General features: G+C 51.3%; 1 long non-coding RNA gene across 1 annotated transcript; it reads right to left on the bottom strand.

Moving 5' to 3' along the window:
• Positions 1 to 243: 243 nt before the first annotated feature.
• LOC138918742 (uncharacterized) lies at positions 244 to 6,582 on the bottom strand. The gene is made up of 3 exons (XR_011428453.1): positions 5,894 to 6,582; positions 3,135 to 3,854; positions 244 to 2,056 (listed from the first exon to the last, which is right to left on the bottom strand). It is a non-coding gene; the product is annotated as an uncharacterized lncRNA (long non-coding RNA).
• Between the last annotated feature and the right edge of the window lie 2,297 nt (positions 6,583 to 8,879).

Here is an 8,879-nt window from a genome sequence, read left to right as displayed (position 1 = left end):
AACCTTTAAGAAGCCACTGCTCGTGACGTTTTGGTGCAGTACCCGAGAAGCAGATCCACCACTACCTGGAAAGGCTGTGCAAGAAAATATACCTCTTATTCCAGCCACGTGCTTCTTCGGGCACTTCCATCAAAACGACCTGTGGCCACATACTGACCGCAGGGGTGGACGGGAGAATCCAGCTGGCCCCCATTAAGCCAGCTCTTAGATTTGCAGAAATGTGAAAACAATGCCACTCTTCTCACTAAATTTATTTTTTGAAGCATGTAGTTATTTTTCATAAAAATACGTTATTTATGTTTACATGAAATGGCTTTTTTTTTTTACAGAATTAATAAACATTTAAAACTTTCTCAGTTTCAAACAGGAAAAATATTGATAGCTATACAGTTGCGTGACATATAACAACGTTTCAATCAACGATGAACTGTGTATAGGAGAGTGGTCCCATAAGATTATCATGCCGCCGAGAAATTCCTATCGCCTAGTGACGTCATAGCTGTCATTACGTCATAGCACGACGCATTCCTCAAGTATGTGGTGATGCTGGTGTAAACAAACCTACTGTGCTGCCACTTGTATAAAAGCATAGCACATACAATTGTGTACAGTACATAATGCCTGATAATAAACGACTATGTTACTGGTTTATGTTTTGACTATACTTTTTGTTGTTATTTTAGAGTGCATTCTCTACTTATAAAAAACAGTTTACTGTAAAATAGTATGCCGTGGTACACCGGCAGCAGTCTCATCCATCCCATGTTTGCCTTGCATCATTTGCTCTTCTGCTCCATTTAATCCAGTGCTCATCGTGGCCCCTAAGGGAACAAACTCCACTGCTAATGCTGCCAGTAAGAGGCCCCATGGAATGACTGGCCTGGAAACGAAATTAAAAGTGACTAAGGACTACGAAAGTGAAAAACCAGTGCTGGTTACTGCTCGCCAGTCAGGCATGTCTCATTCCACCATAGCTACCATCTTGAAGAACAAGAACAAAGCGACACAAGCTGTTAAAGGATCTGCTTCATTGAAGGCAAGGAGACTAACAAAAACTCGGGGAGGGCCTATACGAGACATGGAGAAACTTCTAGTGACCTGGATTGAAGACCAGACGCAGAAGTGTATCCCTCTTGGCACATGATGATCTCGGCCAAAGCAAAAAGTTTGTTTGCGATGTTGAAAGAAAAGGCTAGACTCGTACAATGTTGAATTTACTGCTGGCCCTGAATAGTTTATGTGATTCAAGAAGCGCCTATTCATTACATAACATGAAAGTGAGCGCTGAGTCGGTCAGTGCTGATGTGAAGGCAGCCGAAGAATTTTTGCAAACTCTAGATAAGCTAACTGTAGAGGCAAATTACTTGCCAGAGCAAATATTCAGTACGGATGAAACCTCCCTACTCTGGAAACAGGCGCTTGAAAGGACTTTCATCCATAAGGAGGCCAAGGCAGTGCCAGGTTTCAAGGCTTTTAAGGACAAGATAACAGTCTTGCTTGGGGGCAATGGACCCTTTGTGATCTGGCACAGTGAGAACCCCAGCGCCTCCAAGCCTATCAGTGAGCACACACTGCCAGTGAACTACAGGAACAGCAAGAAGTCACGGATGACCCAGCTGCTCTTCCAAGATGCCCTCCTGAATTGCTGTGCCAGCAAAACGGAGAAGTGCTGTTTGGAGAATAACATGCCTTTCAAGATTTGACTTACTGTTGATAAAGCTCCCAGACATCTTCCTTTTACTGGTGATCTTCATCCCAGCATCAGAGTGGCGTCTCTGATATCTCCCTCCAAACACCACCTCCTGGATCCAACCAAGGGATCAAGGAGTAACAGCAGCTTTTAAGGCCTGCTACGTGAGGAGGACCTTCGACCAGGCCATTGCTGCAACTGAGGAAGACAATGATGCAATTCTGGAAGGATTACAGCATCCGTGACCGCACAAAGAACCTTGCTTGGACTTGGGGTGATGTCACCAAGAAGCGTATGAATGGCATCCGGAAGAAGAACTCAAGAGGTTCGTCCATGACTTCAAAGGATTTGCCAAGGATGAGGAGGCTGCAAAAATCAACAAGGCTGCGGTTGAGATGGAAACCCCCTTGACCAGGGTGTGGATGAGGACGACGCTGAGGGGCTCCTACAGGTGCTTCCCGAGGAACCGACTAGTGAGGAGTTGTTGGAACTAAAGGGGAACACAAAGCTGAAGAAGAGGCCAAGAGAAAAGGAAACCGCAGGAGAAGGAAAAGAAGAACCCCCAAGGAAACTCACAGTGATGGGTTTAGCAGAAACTTTTGCAACCTCAACAAGCTCCTTAAAAAGCTTGAAAACATGGACCCCAACACTGAAAGGTTTTCATTAATAGAGAGGAATGTTCATGGTGCATTATCTGCTTACAAGCAAAACTATGATAAAACAAGAAATAAACCAAGCAAACCACCATGGACATATTTTTGAAAAGAGTGGCACCTCCTCAAGAAGGGCCTCAGGCAGTTCCTTCAGGAGGCATTCCAGAAGAGGCACTGTTAGCATAGGAGATGACAGCCCCATGTGTGTTAGCGCCCCTGAGGACCTTCCACTGGGACAAGATGCGGAGGTGGAAATCAGTGATGTTGGTGATCCTGACCCCGTGCAGGCCTAGGCTAACGTGTGTGTGTGTGTGTGTCTTAGTTTTTAACAAAAAAGTTTTTAAAAGTAAAAATAAATTTTAAAAATTTTAAATAGAAAGATGCTTGTGGAATAAAGACACAAAGAAAGAAAATATTTTTGTACAGTTGTACAAAGCTGTAAAATGGTTCCCATTTTAAGCCGTTATTACAAAAGAGTTAAAAACAAAAAGGCTATAAAGCAAAAAGGTTACGGTAAGCTAAGGTTAATTTATTATTGGAGAAAGAAAAATGCTTTTGTAAATTTAGTGCAGCCTAAGAGCACAGTGTTTACGAAGTCTACATTAGTGACAGCAGTGACGGTGCTGTCCTGGCCTCTCACCACTCGCTGACGGCCCCCCAGAGCAACCCGCAGTCCTGCAGCCTCCATTTACGGTCAGTGCCCTAGCAGGTGCACCGTCGTTTATCTCTGATAGCGCATCTTTGCTGTGCCTTTTCTACATTTAGACATGTTTAGATACACAAATACTTACCATTGTGTCAGAACCGCTTACGACCTTCAGTGCAGTAATGTACTGTGTAGGCTTATGGCTGGGGAGCAAGAGGTTATTCCAGACAGCCTGGGTGCACAGTGGGCTGTGCCATCCAGGTTTATGTAAGTACGCTCTGACGTTCGCACAATGACTATGTTGCGTGACGACACATTTCTCAGAAAGTATCCCCATCATTCAAGTGACACATGACTGTAATCCACATAAACAGAAGTTCCTTGGGGTCCTCAATAATTTGGAAGAGGGATTCTGACACCAAAAAATTTGAGGCCTGCAGCTTTAATGCAAACCTAAATCCACTAGCCGTTCTGACACGCGGGGGGTGCTTTGGTCATTGGCTCCCGGGTTGAACATTGGGTGCCAACGTTGTGCCCAGCATGGTGCCAATTGCTGGACATCCATTCATGACTAGACACATCTGGGGCTCGAGGTCCAGGTGGGGGCACAGACCCACAGAGAGGAAGCAGTAGTGCTAAACGCTGAGATTCTGGGTCAGGCAGTCCACAAGCCCCACCTTCTCGGGGCCTCCTGCGCTGTTGGAGACCCCACCGAGGCTGGCGAGTTGGGGGAGTCATTTTAAGGATGTAGAAGTGGAGAGTAGACACAGCTCTGAGGGGCAGCAAGAGGCTGGCAAATCGGGTCTCAGGACCCCACGTGAACCCCCACGGAGGAGAGCAGAAGGTTCATCCTGTGGTCACGGTGCTAAAAAAGCCAAAGAGGGAGAGAATTATTTGCATTATTAATGTGCCTCCTCTTCTCATCGGGTTTGTTCTGGAAGGCGTGGGGCTGGCAGTCATTCACCCTTTAGTGAGACATACTGAGGTAAGCTCTAGCTTTCCTCGCTGATACCAGCTGCCCTGGAGGAGAGGGCCTTTGGCTGCCTGCATACCTGCGGAGCTGGGAGCCGGGCTGAGAGCCTGCGCTGCAGAGGGGAGAGGGAAGGGTTGCCCGGCAGAGGACACGCTTCCACGCAGCCGAGGATGCTGGGGGCCAGAGATCAAAAGTGCACAAAGAAGGAACTGAGATTCTAAGTTTTCTCTTTTAATTTCTAATATACTGACTATTTATAGATACAATCCATATAAGCCAAAGCTGGTTTGGGCCTTTTATAATTTTTAAGAGTTTAATGAGCTCCTGAGGTCAAAACATGAGAGCTCCCTCCTCCATGGCAGCGGCCGGCACCAAAATTCTTCCCCGCTTCACCTCGAGCCCCCGAGGCGGAAGGCTGTGTTCGCAGGCTGGGCCGGCCGCCCAGGCGCGGGTGCAGCCACGCTTGTTGCTGATTCCCTGCCAGGCTGGCAGCACGCATCGCGGGTAAAAGCAAATGGTGCTGTGCTTCCAAAGAAGTGAGTGCTGGGCTGCCAAGGAAGGGAAGACAACCGCTGTTCTGCACCCTGGGCTGTTCCTGAGATAAAGGACCCCAGAAATAACCCTGCCTCCAGAGCACAGGTGACTTTGCCGGAAAAGAACACTCCTGAGACACAGGCCTGCGTCCTCGCAGAGCGTCTCCCAGGAGAATGCGAGGGGTCCCCTTCCCACCCCTCCCTGGGGAGGAGACCACCATCTGAAAGGCTGTGGGTAAAGTTCCAGGCCAGGCGCCCCAGGCACAGCGAGCCCCATGCACCCCCGGGGCCAGGCCACCAGGGCCCTCCTGCCCCTGCTCACTGGCTTGGACCAGAGGCACCCAGGCCCCTTCCAGTGGGTGCCAGATCAGCACCCAGTTAGTCTGAATTAATTCCTGGAAGTTTTGTAATACCTGGGAGCATGACTGAATGTATCTATGTATTCTTTTCTTTTTCCTGGAACAGTTTGCGTGTCTGTATCTTCCTTGCCCATGTGGCAAGCCCAGACTCAGCCCGGTCTGCATTCAAATGTCAAGAGATCTGAAAACCAGGCTTGGCTTCATGGCGTGCGATCGAGAGGGACTAACCAGGACAAGCTGAAGGGAGTGGACAGAAACCCAGGGCCTCTTTTCAGAGGTCCCTGCACATGTAAGCAGCAACAGAGAGGGCTCCTGAACTCCCGAGGGCCTGCCGTCCTTTGCCAAGGCCCGGCTGTTATAAGGCCAGGTCCCTGGGACTCATCCTGCTCAGGGCAGTGGCCTCTAGAAGCTTCCACTCAAGCTGGGGTCCACATGTACTAAATGGAAGTTTTCCTTCCCAGCAAACAGCAGCTGCTCACTGCCCCTCATGTGCAGCCCAGCTCAAGCCTGGGGTCTGGAACAGTGGATCCACAGCCCGGCTCTGGGCCATGCCCTCTGCTCTTCTTTCCCACAGGGAAATCTGGCTTCAAACCCTCTCCAGGGCTCCTGCTCCCCACTTCAGTAAGGAAGGGCAGTGCTTAGCACCCCATCTTGACCACTAGCCCCTGCCCCAGTTCTCTGATATGGAAGAGGACATTTTCTCAGGGCTCTGCCCGCAGCCACCGTCTGCTCTGAGAATTACCCTCCCAGGTCGCTTCTCTGGAATCCTGGGCCAGACAAGCCTCTTCCCACTCCTGGCCCCCGCCATGGGCCATGCCTGGGTTTGGAATCTGGCCGGCCCCGTGCTGGACTTCCTGTGCCTGTGCTGTCTGCCCTGCACGGAGCTCCCGCCCAGCCAAGGCCCCAGGGACTGTGTCTTCCGTATATTCACCTTTTGCGGGTGGGTGGACACAGAGCTGTGCTCGGGAGCAACCTGCTTGGGCCACAGCCGAGCCTGACACGTCTCTCAAAGCCGGCAAAGGACGGATGATTCTCTTACCTGGCTTCCTCATGTTCTCACTCTTGGCAACCAGATCTCACTGGGGACTTTTTAAGCTCTTAAGCCAAGTACATTTTCCCTTCCATTCTTTTCTCAAAAAGTAATGCCACCAAGAACAGCCTCGTGGTTATGGCAGACAATGTCCTTGTTGTTAGGAGAGGCATGCTGAAGTGTCATGTCTGCAGCTGGCTTTCACATGGTATGCACACGCACACACAGTGTGAGAGAGAGTAGGCAGGTGTGGCAAGGCAAGAAGGAGTGGATCTAGGTGAGGTAGAAATGGGTGTTCCTTTGTACTATTCTTTCAACGTTTCTGTAAGCTTAGATTTTCAAAATTAAATTTGCAGGGGAAAAAAAAATCTAAAGATTAATCCCACAGTTCCAGGATTCTCTCTGTCGACTTCCTGCCAGAAGTTGGGCTTAAGGTCTATCCTCCAGCGTTTTCTTGGGCCCACCCACCTTCTGGAACCTTCCACAGCTGCGACTTCTGAGAAATCGAAATGCAGGTCATGAGACAGGGAGTCTCGAAGTCCCCTCAGACTCCAGCTTTCCACAAACGGGAACTCCTCTTGGCGGCTTCCCGGCCCCTTTATAGTGCTCTCCTAGCACGGCAGGAGCTGTCTTGCTTACAGGCGCAGCTGGGCCTGGAGAGAGGGGCTGACTGGGTGTGGACGACGGTCTGCCCCAGCACTGGCGGGGACCAGCCGGGCCACCAGCCCCATCTAGTGGCGGGACAGGGGCAGCGAGCACCTCCCCTGTGGGCCTGGCACCCACCCCCCCTCGCCAAGCCCTCCCCCAACCCACGCACCTCAGCTCTGACCCACTCCTGGAGAGGCAGCAGGCAGCATAGAAAGAGCACGGGCTTTGGAGGCAGACAGCATACAGCAGGTGCTCAATAAATACCTGCATGTATGGCTCGGATTCAAACCTAGTCCTGTGACTTACCCTCGTTCTGGTTTTCCAGCAAGCTGTGTGATGTCTCCGAGCCTCTGTTTTCTTATCTGAAAAGTGGGGAAAATAAAAGCACCCCAGGGGGCCGTGGTGCAGATGAAGAGAGAAAAAGAAGGGGAAAGTTCTGGAATACAGTAAGCGGTGGTAAAAGGCAGCCATTCCTCCATTGCGGTGTCTCAAACCAAATGCCTGGAGAGAAGCCCGCAGCCTTGGAGGAGAAAGCTCTGTGCAGGGTCACTGGGGCCTGAGGCGGGAGGAGCGATGGAGGAAGCATGGTGTCTGTGCCCCGTTGGCAAAGACTCAGGGTGAGGGGAGCAGACGGGCTCAGAGTGGGGAGAGGGGCCTTCTCCCCACTTCTACACCGAACCTGGCGGGGCTTCCCGCGAAGGGGCAACGGGAAGGCAGCAGCATCTTGTGGCGGGGCCTCGACACCCAGGCAGCCAGAAGCAGCGGAGACGGGACTCGCTGTGCAGAGCATTGCTAGCCCTGGCCGCTGTGAGCAGCCCGCAGGCCGGGGGCCTGAACAAGGCTTCCAGAGAGTAACAGCCTCAGAGAACTGCTACTGGCACGTGTGAGGCCCCTCGGAGGAGAGCGGCAAACGCCCACAGTCACCGGCACTCTGAGCAGCGACGTGTGGGGATCAGGGCCACAGGAGCCACCAGCCCCCAGAGGCCAGGGAGGTCTGCAGCAATCGCCCCCGTGTATTTCTGCCAGTGACGCGCCTGGACATAGGCAATGTGGCTGCCAACATTGGGACCCGCATAATGCTGGCGGAGTCATTCAACATTTGAGTTAACAAAACCAGGATGTAAAAACGATCCAACAGCAGAACAGCAGGCTAAAACCAACAAAGATAAAATTTGGCAGGGACAAATGCAGGGTGGAGGACCGCTGGTGAAGGCTGGTTCGTGTGGGAGGGAAGACGGGGCTACATTTTTCTCAGGCTCTCAGAGAGCCAACGGGGATGGGGTGCTGAGAGGTTAACCACATCCTGGCTGGGTGGATGGATGGATAACACCCCTGACAAGGAGGCATTGGCCAACCTGACCTCGGAGCTGGCCATGTCACTGGCTTGCCCTGTGCCCCAGCCCAGCTCTGAGGACCACACTTCAAGATGAACACAGACACATCGGATGGAACAAAACCAAAGGAAGAAGGCAGGGGCCACGGTGGCAAGGGGTCTGAATGCCACAGCACGAGTCAAGGCCAGGAAAACAAGGACGTTTCCCTGGGAGAAGAGGAGGCTTCATGGAGACACAAGAGGCAGCATCTTCAAGTGTTTAGTGAGAGGCTGCCATGGGGAAAGGGGGGAAATCCATTCCAACACACCTGGCCTGGATAAGGAAGGACTTTCTATCCTGGGCTGGTCCACAGAGAAGGAGCTGGCCTCCCTGGACAGCCACGGGTCATGAGAAGGAGGCAGTCAAGCCACGTGCTTAGAGCTCAGGGGGCCGGACGGGGTGGAGGTGGGACCAGGCATCTGCTCCGGGTCTTCCAGCTCAAACGTCGCATCCTCCATGAATCTTGGATGCCTAATCTAACCTGTCTTAAAAGCACGCACTCTGAGACCATCTTTCCACTCCAGCATGAATTGCTCGTAACTTATGCAATCAAAGCAATACAGAAGTGAAGTCAAGCTGTGCTCCACGTGACTCTTAAAGAACTAGTATAAACAGTTCTTTATAGTGGAAGGGTGTCGCCCATCTCTCCTTGAGACATTCTGTAGAAAAGCTTATGTGGTCAAATAAATCTGGACATATCCCACTTTTAGAGAATCACAAAGCATACTAATGCGCTAACATACTGAGGCTCTGAGAAGGCCTGGAGTGAGGAAACCTGCTTGTTCCCCAGGTGTATTTGGCCGTGGATGACTCTGATGCATTAACAGGGCTATGTCGGCAGCCCACAGAACTAGAGTTCCACCCGCTGCACACTGGGAGGCCCTGGATGCACGGCAAAAGCCGGTGTTTGTTGGCTGCACATGCATAACGGGGATTTCCTCACTAGAATTCCTGCGAGGCGGGTGAGAAGTCAA

This window comes from Equus caballus, chromosome 18 (assembly GCF_041296265.1).
Source record: "Equus caballus isolate H_3958 breed thoroughbred chromosome 18, TB-T2T, whole genome shotgun sequence".
Taxonomy (NCBI): domain Eukaryota; kingdom Metazoa; phylum Chordata; class Mammalia; order Perissodactyla; family Equidae; genus Equus; species Equus caballus.
The sequence above is the reverse complement of the archived record's forward strand: the minus strand, read 5'-3'. Positions and strand labels throughout refer to the sequence as shown.